Below are 18,927 nucleotides of genomic sequence, written 5' to 3'. Positions count from 1 at the left end.
ACAGATTTAAGCAGTTAGAACAGGTACATCATAATTGTCAATCATCCAGCTCTTATTCATCACCCTACCAAATGTCCCTTGCAAGGAGGAAAGCTGAACGTACAGTCGAGGAAACAATTCTCAACCGCAGACAATTGTTTAGAAAACTGCAGTTATACTGCCAGACCTGTGGGCACCAGGTATACATTCACCATTTACCTTTATTTTAATAAAGTTTAAACTCTGTGTTTGTGGTCCCTCAAGATTATATGGAAACTTTTGTAACCATTCTATAATTTCTTTCATTTCTGGCTCAATATTAATTTTTCTTTTTCCTTCTCATTAACTCTCAATAAGTTTGCTCAACTTGTTGGAACTTGTCCATGATCTTTCTAAAAAAGTCACTACTATTCTGAATCATGCTAAACAAAACTTTCCCAAAAGGGGGGAAAGGCTTTTCTGGAACAGTCATGTTCTTAACAGCTGCAATTAATTTCTCTCCTATTTGCTGGGAACGAATGGGTGCAGCAGGTGAATTCATCGCAGCCATTGAGTTCATCAGGATCATGATGGTGTAAGACGTTTCTGTCTCTGAACTTTCAGTTCCTGAGACATCTAAAGGTCCATGACCATCTTCCCACACTGCTATATTCTTAGATTTAGATATTGTTGACAGGCTTAAAGTTGTTGAGATCACCAAGGCCAGAACATAGAAGACACCTCCACCGCAAGCATGGACCCTGGTCATCATCTGTTTGTAGGGAGACGGCCAGGACCTCCAGGAGGCCAAGCCATTCCAGGCACAGGCCTCTGTTCTGGATAGAAACGAAGCACAAGAGCTTCCTGTCACACCGACTCCAGAGGAGTGGGTGTGGCAGGTTTGCAGGTCTCATCTGAGCCACCAGAGTGCTTGGATTCCCATTCCCCTTCTAAGTCAGGCATCTCTGAACTCTCAAACCCCAGGGGCTGCTATTGTAGAGGGGATTAGCCAGACCTCACATCCTACCTAACAACTTCCCTAAGCTCTTTCACTCCCGGAGTGGGACAACATGATTGGCTGTCTCAGGTGTTGCTTTACATTGTGTCCAATTCTGTTACTGACCTGGTCAGCTCAGGGACTTTTCCTCTAAATTCTATTAGCATTAGGGATTTATTTCCTTGTTCTGAGAGTTGCTAATTATCTTCTCCTTCTCTCAGCACACAGACACCACCCCACACCCTTGCAAGAGCTCAGATTATCAAAGAACCTGACCACCTGAAATTCTTGTCAGTAAAACTCTGTACACAACACATAAAGAATCCTTCCCTATTGAAACAGGTTTTCACTATGTAATCCATGCTGTCCTGGAATTTACTATATAGGACAGACAGACATTGAACCCAGAAATCTGCCTGACTCTAAGGTGCTGGGTATAAAATGTGCACCAGCACTCTGGGCTCTGGGAATTCTTATTTTCAATTATAAACATTAGAGGCCTTTTGCTGTACTTTGAACCCAATCATGAACACCATTTGTAGGATCTGGCAGTCAAACTTACACAGTAGCATCATAAAAGGGCTGGGGTTAAAGTGAAGTAATTTGTTCTTGCCTGGACCTGATATTCTGTCATCTCAGGGTGGCCACTTCATAAGATGTAAAATCAGATTGTCCCGTTCTTGTCACTATAACCTGCAGATTGCTTACAGCCACACCCCCACCCCCAATCCCTTCAACACCCACTCATGTACCCACACTTCCACTCTGTCCTCTTCTGGAAAACCATATTTAAGAAATCCGAGTGAGTGGACCACTCTTTTGTCCCTACCAAGCCTGTTAGTGTCCATATCCCATGACCAATGTACCCCTACCCACAGCAAAAATCCTCTGACTTGATTAATGACCACTTCATATCCCAGATTCGAATCCTGACTTTGCCCCTGTAACAATTACACACGTGGTGGAGAAGAAAGATTTTAATTATGTACACTTTCCATCAGAATGTAATGACTCTACATGGATTTAAGGAAATATTACATAACATATGCATTTAACAATTAGGAGCACAAAATAAAGAGACATCAAGGTGCCAGGGCATGTGGGGCACAGTCCTTAAGTCCAGAGAGGCAGCATGAGGCTCTGCTCCATGTTTCTCTGGTGCCTCCCAGGGAGTAGATTGAAGGATCTCAAGGCGTATGCTGTCCACAATGCTTGGGTGTCTTTCCTTTCCAGGTTCCTCTCTCATGTAAGCCTCGGTTTTGAGTCGTTTCTGGGAACCCTCTTGGCTCAAGGATTCACCTGGGGCAAGCATCTCTGCACCGCCGTGGGTTTCGTCATCTTCTGGCTGGTGCAGAGCCCAGTGAACCCTTCTCCTGGAAGTGGCTTCTACATCTTGAGGACCCCGAGGTCTCTCTGCAGTTTCATCCATTGGCTCCTCAACATGTGGCTCTCTGCAGCGTTTCTGTCCCCTCTCATCCCCAAATGCAGCTTCATCGAGCAGTGAGGCTATGCTGGGTTTCCCAGGTCCACAGCACCAGGGATGCTGGCAGGAGTGATCGCTGAGGGCCTCAAAATTATCCATTGCCCAGGCCCAGGCCAGTTCTAGGTTCAAGTCTGGCTCTGGGTGGTGCTTCCTTCCAGGCAGCTCTTCCAAGGCCGATGAGCTGAAAGCCATGGCTTCAGCTTCCCACCTAAGCAGCAGAGTTAAGCACCAGATGCTCTCTAGACTGGAAGCTGCTTTTATATAGTGTTCTGCTGCAGTTTAGGGCAGTTAACACTTCTTTGTAGAGCAAAAGAGTTTGGAGCCTAATCCTGTCAAAGTGAAAATGGAATACTGTGTAAAGGATTTGTTAATGCCCAGATTCCTTGGAATAGAGAAATGAGCAGCAAACACAGTAATTAGGTTGGTTTTCCTCTACAGCTGTGGTGTGGTGATGCAGACATTTAATACCACCATTCAGGAGGCAGAGGCAGGCAGATTTCTGTGAGTTTGAGGCCAGCCTGGCCAACAGAGCAGGTTCTGGTTCAACCAGGGCAACACAGAGATACCGCATCTCAAAACAAACAAACAAACAACAACCACCAAAATGAAACAAAAAACACCTGTGTTCCCACTTAGAATTTTAGCACTTGGAACCTAGTCCTAGATTACCTGTACCAAATGAGCGTTCAAATTTGGTATGATTTTCATATTTAAAATGAAATAAGTTAGCCATTACCCATGTAGTTTCTGTTTGACCTAGACCACAATCTTTTTTCCCTAGACAGTGTTTCTGTTTGTAGCTCGGGCTTTGGAGGGAGCAAAGGAAAGGGAGAAATGATGTAATTATATTAATCTGAAAAAATTGACAGTATAATTAACATTATATTTATCTGTTACTTCTTATTCTGCAATATTTCTCCTTGTAATATGTATTTAATATATTCACTTCAGGAGTGGTGTCAGATTTAGCTAATTTATTACTTGTATCAACAGATGCAGCTGCTAAATGTATCGAGATCAATTTATCAAACACTTTCAATTGATAGTTCTTTCATGATAGCTGCTTTCTGTATTTTGCCTGAATTCAAGGACAGAATGCTGTGTTACAGAATGACTGTGAATGTAGCTCAATGGCAAACACAGAGGAATAGACCTTCTTCTCAGCACCTCAGGGTCCTCCTCCAAAACTGCGAATATAGTTGATCCCAAAGTGAGCCTCAACAGATACAAGAGAATTGAAATAACCCCTTGTATCTTGTCAGACCACCATGGATTTAAATCTGGGCTTCAACAAGAAGAGAAACAGGAAGCCTCCACACTCTTGCAATTAGAACAACTCTCTACTCAGTGTTCTTTGGGTCAGGGTAGAAATACAGAAATTAAAGACTTTCTAGAATTTAATCAAAATGAAGTCAACACGTACCCAAATATATGACAAAAAAGTGGTCCTAAGGGGAAAGTTCATAATAATTTCTCTCCATAAAAAAATCAGATAGTTCCCATGTTAGACATTTAAAAGTCATAGTAGTTAGAGTTCTCTAGAGTCACAGAACTTGTGGAATGTCTTTATATATTAAGGGAATTAATTATAATGACTTACAATCGGTAGCACAACTAACCCAACAATGGGCAGCTGTGATGGGAAATCCAAAAGTCCAGCAGTTTCAGCTGGTCTTCTGGATAAGCGGCAATCCTGAAGAGGTAGGTTCCAACAGATGTGCTCGCAAGTAAGTGCAAGCAGGCAAAGTGTGAGTCTTCCTTCTTCCAGGGTCTTCATATAGGTCTCTAGCACAAGGTGTGGCCCAGATTAAAGACGTGTAACCCCAAGCCTTGATCTGGAACTTTGTTTTGTCACAAGCTGACCTTAAACTCAGAAATCCGACTGCCTCAAACCCTTAGGATTAAAGCTGTGTACTACTCTGCCTGGGGCTAACCTTTTCAAGGCCACTGTCCTTCCAGAACTCCCTGTTGAGATCTGGGGCACAGGTGTGCCATCATTTCCAGATGTAGTTTATTCCAGATATAGTCAAGTTGAGCCATAAATAACTATCACAAAGTACACCTGAAAGATCGAGGGGAAAAAAGAAGAAGCAACCACACAAAAAGGGAGTAAAATGTAGGAAATTATAGAAACCACGGCTGGAATCAATCACTTAGAAAGAAAGAAAACAATTCAAAGAATCAACCAAACCAAGACCTGGTTCTTTAGAAAATCAACAAGATAAACAAACCCTTAGCAAAACTATCTAAGAGATAGACAGACAGACAGACAGATAGATAGATAGATACATACATACATACATAGATACATGCATAGATACATAGATAGATAGATAGATAGATAGATAGATAGGTAGATAGATAGATACATACATACATACATACATTCATACATAGATACATGCATAGATACATAGATAGATAGATAGATAGATAGATAGGTAGGTAGATAGATAGATACATACATACATACATACATACATAGATACATACATACATACATACATACATACATACATAGATGGAGAATCCACTTTAACAAAACCAGTAAGGTAAAGGGAGGCTCAACAACTGTCTGATTTTGTCCCTAGTCTGCTGTGCACCTAAGGGAACGTGGCTCTGGGACAATTCAATAGGGGAGGCATTCCTGGGGAGAGATTGAAAGCCCTTGGCTAACCACCCTGAATCTGTGCTGGGAGAAGAGCAGGCCGCACAGCGCCCCCTGCTGTGAAGACTTCACCGACCCGGAGGTCAGAAGCAGCATTGTTTAGGGGTGAACCTGGATCCTAGCTGGAATTCCTTCGTGGCCCCCATCCCAGCTGTGGCGCCCACCACTGTGGACAAGCGCCGGCGGACTGATCACAGACTTGTCCAGGATCGCAAGTCTTGCCTAAAGTACAGCTTGTGCTGTGAGAAGCGTTACCCAGGCGTCTTCCTGAGACTTGGACCCCAGCAGAGAAAAGACATGGAGAAGAAAGAAGCATCCAAAACGGAATGACATTGGAGGCCTAAGCCGAAACTGAAACTCATAGGCACAGAATGAAAAGCAGCTGCGATGCAGGTCATTGCTTTCTCGGAAGTTGTCCTCTTTGCGGGAAAGGCGTCGCATTTCTTGGCGCACTTGCAGGATTGAAACTTGAATTTTCTGTTTGGATGACACGAATTGTGCTATCGAAAAGAATCAGATGATTTTTCAGCGTTTGGAAACATCTGGAGGCCCAGAGAACCAGAAAACAATAAGAAAGGCGGGGCATCTGCATCGCATCTTCTACAAACTCTCAGCAGATGTTAATTCTTTCCCTAAGTGATGAGACCTTGCGATCAGAACCTTGGATTCCCACAGAATCCCACAGCAGCCTGCCTGACAGAGTTTGATGGCGTCAGCAAAACGAAAGCACCGAGAAACAAAATCAGGTATGCAGTTCGAAGTCGACTTCAGATTTCACCTTGGAGCCAGCCTGATTTGGCTGGGCAGCAAGTCTCAAGCACTTGCAAAAAAGGGAAGGTTAGCAAGGACATCAGAATTGGCACAAAACACAGAGCTGGCGCCTGAGCGCCCTCTACTGTGCAGAAGTCGCCAGCTTGCAGCTCGGATATGGGAACCCTTCATATTTCTGGCCAGACTCATTCATTGGCTAAGCTCCCTTTGTGGGAACCACAAGTGTGGACAAGCAACTAAGAACTTGACCAGGATCGCCAAGTTAACCCAAAACTCTGCGTGGCGAGTGAGAAGCTGTCAGTCAGCGTCGTCTAGCCTTTTATACAGTGGACAAGTGCGTGCCGGGGCCATAGACATGGAGTTATTACTAAAATGAAACCGCGCCACAGAAAGACAGCTCAAACAAGCAGAGGTTTAGCGCCCTGGACCATTCTGTCTTGGGGGGGGGACCAAAACCTCTTACCAGAGGAACGCAAGTTCAACGGAGATTCCCTTGGATTCCAATTTGGTAGACCTCCAGAGGTGGGCTGTGATGGGGTAGGGCGGATACCTTGATCCACTTGCCAGACTGAAAATCTGCCTTGATTAATGACAGCATCAACACCTTCAATAATGGAAAGGAATTGAAGGACTTTTCAGCGTTTGGAAATGACAAAGAGGATTTCCAACAAACGGAAACCCGGGGTTCTGCTTTGCATTTTGTGCGTGTTCCCACCTGGGCGGCAGGCCTTTCTGTCAGCATTTAGAAGGGCTCCCTGAGTTCCAATAAAACCCCACTGCAACCTGCCTGGCAGAATCTGATCCCCTCAGCAAAACGAAAGCACTGAGACTCAAAATCACGTACACGGTTTGAAATCACTGTCGAATTTCTGCCTGCACCTGCTGACAGCCAGTAGAACTTGGTTCTTTGGGAAATTCGCAGATAGTCTTGCCCTGAAAATCCAAAGCGTGGACCCTGACCTTTGGATTGGTGCCTGGGCGAAGAGCAGCCCCACAGCGCCCCCTGCCGTGAAGATGTGTCCCTGCTGGAACTCGGAGGCAGAGCTGGGGATCCTGGGAGCTTTTGGGCTTCTGACTCCTTCACTGGCCCTGACTCCAGCTGTGGCCCCTGCAAGTGTGGACAAGGGGACAGGGGAACTAACTAGGAGGTGCCCAGGATTTCAGGGCTCGCCTAAAACTCGGGGTACGAGTGAGTTAACTGGGGTCATCCTGTGGTTTCCCTGTTGGACAAGTGTATTCTTGGGCCATGGCCACAAGGCTACAGTGGAACCTGCAGCAAGAAGGAAAACACCAACTGAGAGGGAATGGCATTGGAGCCCTGGTCCGTGCTGATCCCGAAAACCTTAGGAGAACAGAAAGGAAGGAGATTTGTGTTTGCCCCGAGTTTGTCCTCACCAAGGGGTGGGGGTGGGGGAGCGGTGTCCCGAGTCTTGGCACACTTGCCAGGCCAGAAAAAAAAATCATTTACCAACAGTAGACACTATGAAATCAGCCTTTATAAAGGTCTGGAGTCTGAGAGGACCAGAAAACAAAACGAAACCATGGCACCCACGTCCTCACACCAGGGCGCTAGTCCTTTTGGGCAGCGTTAGGTGAACATCTTGCCAACCCTGAATTCACACAGAATCCTACCTCTGCCTGCCTGGCAGAGTCTGTCCTGCCAGCAAAGCGAATGCACGGAGAAACAAAATCACATATGCAGTTTGAAATCACCACCGGATTTAAGCGCGGCTGCGGTAAGCAGAACTTGGCTTGGGGAGACAAATCACAGTTACTAGAAATTGTGAGCCCAGAGTGCAAGCACTGAGGTTGCTACCAACTGGAGTGAGGGCGCCGCCAAGATCCTGCTGTGAAGTAGTCATAGGGTCGCTCTGAAGCTGAACTGAGTCTGCCAATGGATACATTGGCTTCTTCCTGGGACAGGCTCCTTGGCTCTGGCTTCTGTTATCCCTGCAACCAGCACAGATAAGATGGAAGGCAGGGAGAGGCGGAGGACTAACAAAGGTCTTTCCCTGGATCTCAATGCATAGCTAAAACCCAGAGGCGGTGAGAAGTCCTCAGATCGGTTTGCTCATCCTCTTGACCAACTGACAAGTGCATGGTGAGGTAGTAGCCAAGTGGAGAACCAGGAAATAACAGAGGGAGGAAGGGAGGCAGGGAGGAGAGAGGAGAGGAGTGGGAAACACATGCACACACACAGTGGAGGGGGAGAGACAGTGAGACAAAGACAGAGACAGACTGGGAGAGACAGAGACAGACAGGCAGAGACAGAGAAAATGAGAGGGCATGAGACAGTGAGAGAGAGAGAGAGAGAGAGGGAGGGAGACAGAGAGACAGAGATTCAGAGAGAGAGAGAGAAAGACAGACAGACAGACAGACAGACAGACACACACACACACAGAGAGAGAGAGAGAGAGAGAGAGAGAGAGAGAGAGAGAGAAACGCCAACAGAATACAGCTCTGGAGCCCTAGGCAGTGTGTCCCCAGAGGAGTGTTGGCACAAAAAACGGACCAGAGCCTTGACAGATTTGTTGCAAACATTTATTTCATATGTAGATGTCCACGGGGTGGGGATCAGATTCCTAGGGAATCTTACTGGAGCACAAACACGGTGTACAGACGGCACTCTGAAGGGAACCCATGAAACAGAAATTTTCACAATTTACATATCTTCATGAGCAGAGAGGACTCGAAAATAAAAAGAAACCAGTATGCTGAGAACCTGACTCGGACACACTCCAACCCAGAATTCAGCGGTTTCTCTTAGATGTGGCCAACAGTGGGGTTGTTGGGGCCTAGGATTAACTGTGCACTGACCATTCAGACACCAGTCTCAGATGTGAAGAAAACAGGTTGAATGCGTTCAGATTGATCAGTCAGGAGCACAAGAATGAAAACCTGACTATGGCATAGGTCTGTCCTCCAGGGAGATTATTTTTAAAGATTTATTTCATGTATGAGTACACTGTTGCTTTCCTTAGGCACACCAGAAGAGGGCAACGGACACCTTACATGTGGTTTTGAGCCATCATGTGGTTGCTGGGAATTGGACTCAGGACATCTGGAACAGCAGTGCTCTTAACTGTTGAGCCATCTCTCCAGCCCCCCAGGTTCTTAAATTTTAAGGGAAGAATGGATGATTTCTCCCTCTGACCGCACTCCTCCTTGTCCAGCACCAGCAGACACTGGCTGGTTGCAGGACTTGTATAGATCAACCTGATTTTTGCCAAGGGCCAAAGCTTAGTCTGTGTGGGCTCTGCCTTCCTTGATTAGGGGAATCCAGTCTGAGATTCCCTCTGCACTTTCCCTAACTGCTAGAAGATTCCCTGAGGCAGATCCTCCCAGGATCTGTAGTCCTGAGGTTCTCTGGTCTTGGTTGGCTCTGGAGACACATTTCACTACTGCAGCGGCAGGAATGGCAGGATCCCAAGCTTGTGTAGTTTGCACCCTTAAAGTCCAGCCCAGCTGGGGGACTCCTGGTGTCAGCCATGTGGGGGACCAGCAGTCTTCTCAGGAGCTCTGGACCATAAGTACCTACCAGTGCTGCCTAATTGTAAATCCATGGGACTTAAAACTTATGCTTGTCTAGACCTGGGCCAATCAAAAGATTTTAACTTTTTCTGCAGGGCATCTTACCCAGCAGAGCACCAGATCTGGGGATGCTAACAAAGCCGTTCAGTAGTGCAGGAGACTAACATGGCCCAGCAATTGGAAGAGCAGTGAGTGCTCTTAACTATTGGGAATTGTTGGCACTAGGGAAGCCCTATTTTAAATGTTTGGATGCATTTGTTCTCCACAGATCTAGGTGGCAGGGAAAGGGACCTTTGCATTTCAGTTTTCAGCCCCCTACTAGTTCCTAGGAGACAGGCTCAGAAGGAAGCTCCACTACCTGACCATCCAAGGCCACCAGCAGAATGCTGGACTGACAGGGGGGCATCACAGTGCCAGGGTGAGGGGTGATGTTTTCACTCAGAGATTCCCACACCAGCAGGAGGGCCCTGTCCTTCCACAGACTTGATTAGTGCAGTGTCCTTTGGTCTCTTCTCTTCTCACCCTCACCTCCTTCTTGTTGCTTCTGTTTTACATACTCAAAGACCATCGTTTGCCTTTTCTCTTCCTTGTCTGTTTTGTGGCCTTCGTAAACATCAGGATTCAGAGTCCTTTGCTTGCCTCCCCCACCTCTTTCAGGATTATGAATACCACACAGTATGAGTGCAGAAGGCTCCTGTGATCTGTCCCAGGGAACACACGGCTGCTGTCCTTGGTGCCTGCACCTAGAGCACCAGAGCTGGCTTTTTGGTTCTGTGTGTGAAGAAGCTGACTTGGGATTCTGCAGCAGTGACTCCTGGCCTCCTCCAGTGCTGCCATGATCTGATCTGGACCCATGGCTTTCTGCCCTTGATGTCCCTGACTTAGAGAACTCAGGTCTGACAGTTACCCAAGAAACTGCTTTCCAGTCTTGCTGCCTGATTCCCTGCAAATATGACTCCAGCCCATGGCACCCTCGAGCCCTGCTATCTGAGCAGATCCCTGCCTGCCTCTGTCCAGACCCAAGAGACTGGAGGATGGAAATGTTCTGTGTATTCATTTCAAACACAGGAAATAAATGTGAGTCAGGAAGAGGGGTTGGGGAGTGGGCAGGTGAGAGGAGATTCCATGTCCTGAAGTTCATCTCTACACTTAGGTGCTTTCCCCCCAACCATTTCTCTGCTGGGAACATAGGATCAGCATCTGCTCAGGAAACAGCTGACCTAAGGACTATTAACAGGATTTCCAAGCAGGAACAGGTGACTCATGCCTTTGATCTCAGCGCAAGGGAGGCAGAGGCAGGGAGATCTTTGAGTTTGTGTCCTGCTTGTTGTACAAAGTGAGCATCACAACAGCCAGAGATAAACAGAGAAACACTCTGTGGATCTGAGAATGGTGGCTATTCTTTGTTGTCAACTTGATTACATCTCAAATTAAGCAAAATTCAAAATTAGACAACACACCAGCAAGGGATTTTTGAATAATTTGTAGATAGTAATCCAAGTCTTAAAGGTAGGGAGACTTGTTTTTTAATGCAGATCTCTTTGACCTTCAAAGATCCCAGCCTTTAATCTGGATATGGAGCAATCAAGACACAAATCATTGTTTTTGTGGCTATTGTTGGTCCTGTGAGCCAGGGTTTCTACAATACCCCTGGCTGTCCTGGAAGACAGTTTGTAGAGCAGGTTACTCACAGAGATCCACTGATTCATTCACCACCACAGTGCTTGGATTAAAGGCGGGGGCCCCCACAGCCCACTGAAGACACACACAGCTTTAATCCAGATCATTGAAGCTGGAACACACACCTTTAATTTGGGCCACACCTTTGGATGGGAGCCTATATAAGGACATGGGGGAAGAAAGCCTTTACTGTGCCTGCTGCTCTCTGCCAGGTAGCAAGTCTGTTGCTTTGCTGGCACTGGAGCCCACAGTCTGTGGTTCCATCTTCTACTGAGGACCAGTTGAGACATCCAGCCTCGGGGACCGAGAACTTCTGGACTCCTGGAGTTTGGTTCCTATCCAGCTGTTGAAGAATTTCCTGGACTGTAAGTCATTCATTCTAATAACATTCATTGTACAGAGAGTATGAGTGAGTGAGAGCTCATCATATCCAATCATTACTCTCTAAATCAGGCACCCCAAGTAGATTTGCTGGCACAGGAGCGCTTTCCCCATTGCTTGTCTAATCAGTCACCTATAAGGTTTAACTCTAGACAATTGCATCCAGAGTGATAGGATCTGGCTGTGAGAAGTTTCAGTCCTTTTTTTTTTCCTTGTTTTGGTTTTTTTTTTTTTATTGTTTTCGTTGTTTTGTTGTTTGTTTTGGTTTGTTTGTTTTGTTTTGGCTTTGCTTGTTTGGTTTCATTTTATTTTAGAGAGATCCTGTGTTCATTACTCCTACCCCCAAATAGATTTGTCCCAAGCACTTTCCCCATTGCTCCTCTAATCAGTCACCTAGAATTCTAGATGATTGCATCCACAGTGATAGGATCTGACTGTGAGAAGCTTAAGCTCTTTTGACCTGTAAGCCCTAAAATTGTTCAAACTAGGTCTGACAATTAAGGTAGCCTTAAGCTCAGAAACCTCTGCTTGCCTTTTTTCCTTGTGGTCCTGGGACTAAAGCTTGCACCCCCAGACTGGTCAGAATCTGGCCTCCTTATGCAGTATAAAAACCTGTTAGGACCATGGGTTTGAAACCCAGATTCCCACAGTGCAATGGTTGGGAGGGAATGGAAATATATAACACAATTAACTGACTGAGACTTTCTTTGAATCACAGGTCAAGGACCTGCCCTCAGATTACCATGAATAAAACCCTGAAGGAGTACGGTCTCAGTTTTGTCAGGATTCATCAATTCTGCAGCACATGCACTGCCCAGGCACAAGTCCTGCCAACCCTGTGTCCAGGATGTTCCATATGTCACCCACTTCATTTCAGCACAGAGCCAAGCGACTATGTTGACAATGACTGGATTGTTGAATGGCTTCCGTACCCCTTTTCTTGTGTATCTGGGAGCATGGACTACTTGAGATACTGTCACAGCTTGAATTGTGCCATGAAGAGGGGCAGAGAGGCCTTCCAGAATGGGACTCAGAGGAAGCCAGACCAACCCTCACCAAACTTGCTCAGGAAAAAAGGGCTCAAACATGAGAATAGTCATAGTGGAGACTGCCTTGACCAGGATCCTGCTTCTGACAGTCCCAGGAATCTAGGGTGCTGGGCATGGCTTCGAAGGGCCTTTGGCCAGAAGAAGAAGAAGAAGTAAGAAAGCACCCAGAACTCTGTTTGGAACCCAGGAGCTCAGATGCCCACTAAGACTAGCCATTAGGGGATCTTCTGACAGCTCCTGCTATTACAGGGTCACCCCTACCTCTTCCACATACAAAGGCAGTTGTGTCTTTGTAGCCATCTGTTTTTTCTTTCTTCCTTTGTTTGTTTGCAACTTTCTGAATAAAATATTAAAAAGCTAAATACAGTTGTGTTCTTCTTGAAATGGTGTAAGGGAAAAGATGAAGGGTGGGGTGGACACAGAGGAGGATACACTAAATTTCCCACAGTTGGTTACAGTGCTAACTGGTGGTTTGTTTTAAAGGAAGTCCTCAGGGGAATTTAGGCATCCTGGTGCTCAGTGTGGTGGGCCACAAGATAACCAGGACATAGGGAGCAAACTTGAGAGCTTAGAGAATACACTGTGCTGAATCAACATGGATGAAGACTCATCTACACAGATGCTTCCACTCCGAATTAACCTAGGGGCTGCCTGCAACTTCCATTTTACCCTTCTTCCTTCTGTGTAGTCTAGGCTGTCCTGGACGCAGATTCACTTTGCCTTGCCTCTCTAACATGGGGATTAGAAGCCTGTGCCACCATTTCTGCACAGGAGAGTCTACTTTTAGCAATTTCCAGAGCAAATTTCTGCCTCACAAGTGAACTCACCTGCAGAAACAGGACTGGCTATGGTGGAAGGTCATGGCAGTGCTGGCCCTGACACAGAAAACCCAGCCACCTGGTCTCGAGAGGGTGGCCTTTATGCACTTCCAGTCTTTGAAGCCTTCCCATTTATAAGCCTTAGTTCAGCTGCTGGTCTTCTAGAAAGTGTAACCTCTCTGTAGGAAATGGGTCTGAGGTGGGCATGATTGCTCAGACAGGTGGATCTGTCTGAGTTCCAGGCCAGCCTGATTCACATGGAGAATTCTAGGAAAGTAAGGGCTATATAGTGAGAGGAACAAATAAAGGAAGGGACAGAGGGACGGAGGGACGGAGGGAAGGAGGGAGGAGTGATGGATGGGACTGAATGACAGTCCTCCCTACATTTGTTGAGCTCTAGAAGAAAGAAGTTATGTAAAACAGTGCTCAGATCCTGGGGGAGTCAGCGATACTATTTCCCCTGGATGTCACCTGTGTGAGACAGTGCCTGGGAAGTCAGTGGCTCTGACTCTGCAGCCCACCCTTCCCCTCCAGTGCCCCCTGTGTTCTCTACACCATGCTGAGGATGTGGATACCAGTGTGGAAGCATGGTCAGCATCCTGTGTGATTCCAAGATAGTATCTTTGTAATTTCCTGCACTGTGGGTTGCAGTTTCACCTTTCAGTAATCCCAGGAATTTTAAGTGACCTTTTATTTCCCCAAAAAGACCTAATTTACAAACTGAGTCATGTACCAGGCTTAGAGAGTGAGCCCACAGATGTCAGTGTGAAGGGGACACTTAAGGATCATTGCTTGGAGTCTTTGAGTTTGTTCTTTGAACTCCATTTTTCAGGAATTCTATGCTTCACTTTTCAGGAAGGAGGTCTTTTACTGGTTACTGTGCCTCAGACCCCATCCATGAACCCAGAGTGTTGGGTCTGTCAGTCAAATTTACACAGTAACATTGGGATCTACCGTGGTTGAAGGGAAATATTTGTTCTGTCTTGGACCTTATATCCTGTCATATTTTGGTGACCAATTCAGGAGGTCTAAAATCAGATTTTTCCTTTCTTGTCTTTATAACCTGGAGATCATTTACAGGAACCACACATCACCCACCCACCCCACTCCACTCCCACCCATGTACCCACATTTCAACTCTGCCCTCTTCTGAAAAAACCATACTTAAGATATCCAAGGAAATGGACAACCCATGTGTCCCTACCAAGCCAGTTACTGTCCACATCCCATGCCCAGTGAAACTCCACCCACAGGGAAATTCTTCTGACTTCGTTAGTGACCACTTCCAACCCCAGACTCAAATCCTGACATTGCCCCTGAAAAACATTTACAAAGGTGGTAGAGAGAAAAGATTTTATTTATATACACTTTCCACCATAATGCAGTGATTCTATATGATTTAAGGAAATATTACATATCACTGAACAGTCAGGAGCACAAAATAAAGAGACTTCAAGGCTGCAGGGCATATGGGGCACAGTCCTTAAGTCCACAGAGGCAGCATGAGGCTCTGCTCCATTGTTCTTTGGCTCCTGCCAGGGAGTAGATTGAAGGATCGCAAGGCTTATGCTGTCCACAATTCTTGGGTGCCTTTCCTTTCCAGATTCCTCTTTCATGTCAGCCTCTGTTTTGAGTCATTTCAGAGAACCCCCTTGCCTCAAGGATTCACTTGGGGCAAGGCTCTCTCCTCTCCTGTGGGTGTAATCACCTTCAGGTTGGTGTAGAACCCAATGAACCCTTCTCCTGGAAGTGGCTCCTACTTCTTGAGGACCCCGAGGTCTCTCCGCAGTTTCATCCTTTGGCTCCTCAACATGTGGCTCTCTGCAGCGTTTCTGTCCCCTCTTATCCCCAAATGCAACTTCATCCAGCAGTGTGGCTATGCTGGGTTTCCCATATCCAAAGCACCAGGAATGCTGGCAGGAGTGATGGCCCAGGGACTCAAAATTATCCATTGCCTTGCGCCAGGCCTGTTCTAGGTTCAAGTTTGGCTCTGGGTGGTGCTTCCTTCCAGGCAGCTCTTCCGGGGCACATCCAATGAAAGCCGTGGCTTCAGCTTCCCACCTAAGCAGCAGAGTTAAGCACCTGATGCTCTCTAGACTGGAAGCTGCTTTTATAGAGTGTTCTGCTGCAGTTTAGGGCAGGTTGCAAAGTAAGAAAAATACCACTTCCTCTAATTGCAAATGAGTTGGAGCCTAATCCTGTCAATGTGTAAACAATGTGTAAATGCCCAGATTTCTTGGAATAGAGAAATGAGCAGCAAACATGGAGAACAGTAGTTAGGTTCATTGTCCTGTCCAGCCTTGTGGTGGTGATGCACACATTTAATGCCACCATTCAGGAGGCAGAGGCCATAGTGGCCAACATGTTAAGTTCTGGTACAACCAGGGCAACACAGAGAGAGATGCCATGTCTCAAAACAAACAAAAAACAATGTCAACCAACAAAATGTAACAAAAATAGTCATGTACCCACTTATAACTTTCCCAGTTGGAGACTAGTTCTAGATTACTTTTTACTAGTGGAGAATTCAAATTTGATATGATTTTCATATTTAAAAACTAAACACGTTAGTCATTACTCATGTAGATTCTGAATGATATTGACCCCAAATTTCTTTCCTGAGACAGAGATTCTGCGTGTATCCCTGGCTTTGGAGGGAAGAAAGAAAAGGGAGAAATGATGTAATACATTAATGTGAAAGAGTTGAAAATATGATTATTATATATTTAACTGTTACTTTATACTCTGCAGTATTTTTTCTTGTAATATGTATTTAATTTATTTACTTCAGGAGTGGTGCCTGATTCAGCTTATTTATTACTTGTATCAACAGATGCTGCTGCTAAATCTGTGGAGAGCCATTTTTCAAACACTTTCGGTTGATATTTATTTTATGATAGTTGCTTTCTGTATTTTGCCTGAATTCAGTGACAGAATGCCATGTTACAGGAAGACTGTGAATGTAGCTAGATGGAAAACACAAACAAATAGATCTTCTTCTCACTACCTCATGGATCCTTCCCCAAAATTGATTATAAAATCAATCCCAAAGACACCCTCAACAGATACAAGAAAATTGAAATAACACCTTGTATCTTTTCAGAACACCATGGAGTTCAACAAGAACAGAAACAACAGAAAGCCTGCACACTCTTGGAAACAGAAAGACTCTCTACTCCATGATCTCTGAGTAGGGGAAGAAATAAAGAACAAATTTAAAGATGCTCCAGAATTCAATCAAAATTTAGCCACCATATAATCAAATTTATGACAAAGGAAAGAGTGGTCATGAGAGGGAAGTTCATAGTAATGTGCCTCCATGAAGAATCCAGAAATTCCCCATAGTAGTCAGTGTTCTCTGGAGTCACTGAAATTATGGAATGACTCTATATATTATCAGAATTAATCGTAATGTCTTACAATCTCAGTCCAACTATCCCAAGAGTAAGCAGCTCTAGATGGGAAGTAAAAGTCTGGTGGTTTCTGCTGGCCTTCTGTCTAAGCTGCATCCTGAACAGGTAGGTTCCAAAAGATGGACTGGTAAGTAAGTACAAGCAGAAGCAGGCAGAGGGAGTTTCCTTCTTCTAATGCCTTTATGTAGGTCTCTAGTGGGATGTGAGGTTCAGATTAAAGGAGTCAACTGCCAAGATTGGATTTGGAACTTGGTTTGTGTATCACTGACCTTGAACGCACAGTTCTGATTGACTCAGTCAATTGACTCAGTGCTCAGGCACTGGACATTGCTAATCTGCAAGAGGAGCATTCCTGGGGAAAGGTGCCCACTGCTGCCCTGGTGGCTGGCCTGGATCTTGCCAGCTGAGCCAGTCTCTGTAAATGACGCTCTTGGTTTAGGACTCTTTCATTGGCTCCTGCTCCCCTGTTGATATGGAAAATCCTGAGGATGGAGTAACCATGGACTTAATCAGGAGCACAAGGCTGGGGTAAAACCTGGACTGTGACAGTGAGAAGCCATCAGACCTCTGTCTTTGGCTGCTTGTGGCTGGACCAAGAGCACGGCAGTGAAATAACCAGGAGGCCTCCTGAGAAAGTATGAGTACAGAGACTTCAGCCAACAGAGTAAGATTTTAGAACCCTGGTCCACGCCTTCCCTGAATTTGGAAAACCTAAAGCCAGACCTGCCATCCCACTGCAGGTTGTATCCAGGTTGCCTCCTTCCTGGCCTTTCCATGAATCCTAGAAACCAGGGATTCCAGCTGAAATCAATGCCTTTGAAAACCGGTCTGGCATAACTAAGAACATAATCTTTGAAATCATTTGTCGAACACTTAAGAAAAGTCACAGACCTTAGAATGCAAACCGCTGTGTTTATTGTGGAAGCAGGGGCTGCACAGAGAGAGCCCACAGCAGGGAACAGAGAGCTTTAGGCACCTAGAATCTCTTTGGCACAGACCTTACTCTAAAACGCAGAAATGAGCCTGGTGCTCTCTTTGGCTCCCTGCTGCCAAAGGCTGGCATGCAGAGCCACAGAGCAGGTGGCCTAGCTGTGAAAGACTGCGCTCCAGGGTCCTGGCAAAGTCCTGAGTGTACTTTTCCAGTCTCAGGTGGCCAGATTCTGGCACTTGCTGGAGCAACTCAAGCCATGGTTAGAGGTCGCATGCATCCTTGCCACGGTAGGGGGCTCTGGAACAGGACCCGGCCTCTTAAGCAGTGTGATTTTTTTTTTTTCCTGCAGCCTCCTCCCTTGGTCAATGGCTGCTCCTGCTGGACCTCGCACATGGAGTCAGGAATGCTGGGCTCTCAGTGGCTCTGGATGTTGCAAGTGTTAGTTCTGGGGTAGATTACCGCGAACTCACCAATCCAAACTGGAAGAGGTTGTTTCTGGTAGTCACTGTCATTTTCTGATAAGACCACGACTTGATAAGGAGGAAGAGGCGAGGGATCAATCCCTGTCTTCCAAGAAGCTGGGAGCAGAGGAGGCTGGGCCTGCTTCACTTGCATGGGCAGAGAGTGGACTCCATCCCTAGAGCAGTACTGGCCTCCTGTGTTCAGCTGCCTGTGCAGCAGCCCAAGGAGCAGCCTTGGGCAGGGCCGGTTTTTGTTTTTTTGTTTTTGTTTTTTAATTTAGTCTTGGAGGAGGATGGGTTCGAATGAACTGGGAAATTTTTCTAGCTGAAAACGTCCCTTTCCCGCACCGTACCTCGGAGTGAAATCCGTAAACTAAGAAAATCCGACAAATATTCGTAGCCTGCAAGTTGGAGCCTGAATCTTGGGACAGCAGTAAACATGGAAAAACAAAAACCGGTAAGCGGTTTGAAATCAGGGTCTGATTTCGCCCTTAGTCCGCTGAGCGCCTAAGAAAACTTGACTCAGAGACAAGTCTAAGTGAACAGAGGAGGCAGACCTGCAGAGAGACTCAGAGAGGGTCACTAAGCACCCTGAACTTGTGCTGGGAGAAGAGCAGGCAGTGCTACAGGAGCTGAATTTGTGCTGCTGTGAGGAAGTAGCCGGGCTGCAGGTCTGAAGCAGCACGGTTCATGGGTGAACCTGGTTTCTAGCTGGAATTCCTTCATGGCCCCCATCCCAGCTGTGACTCCTACCATTGTGGACAAGCGCGGGCGGACCAATCACTG

The sequence above is a fragment of the Rattus rattus genome, chromosome 3 (assembly GCF_011064425.1).
Source record: "Rattus rattus isolate New Zealand chromosome 3, Rrattus_CSIRO_v1, whole genome shotgun sequence".
Taxonomy (NCBI): Eukaryota; Metazoa; Chordata; class Mammalia; order Rodentia; family Muridae; genus Rattus; species Rattus rattus.
The sequence above is the reverse complement of the archived record's forward strand: the minus strand, read 5'-3'. Positions refer to the sequence as shown.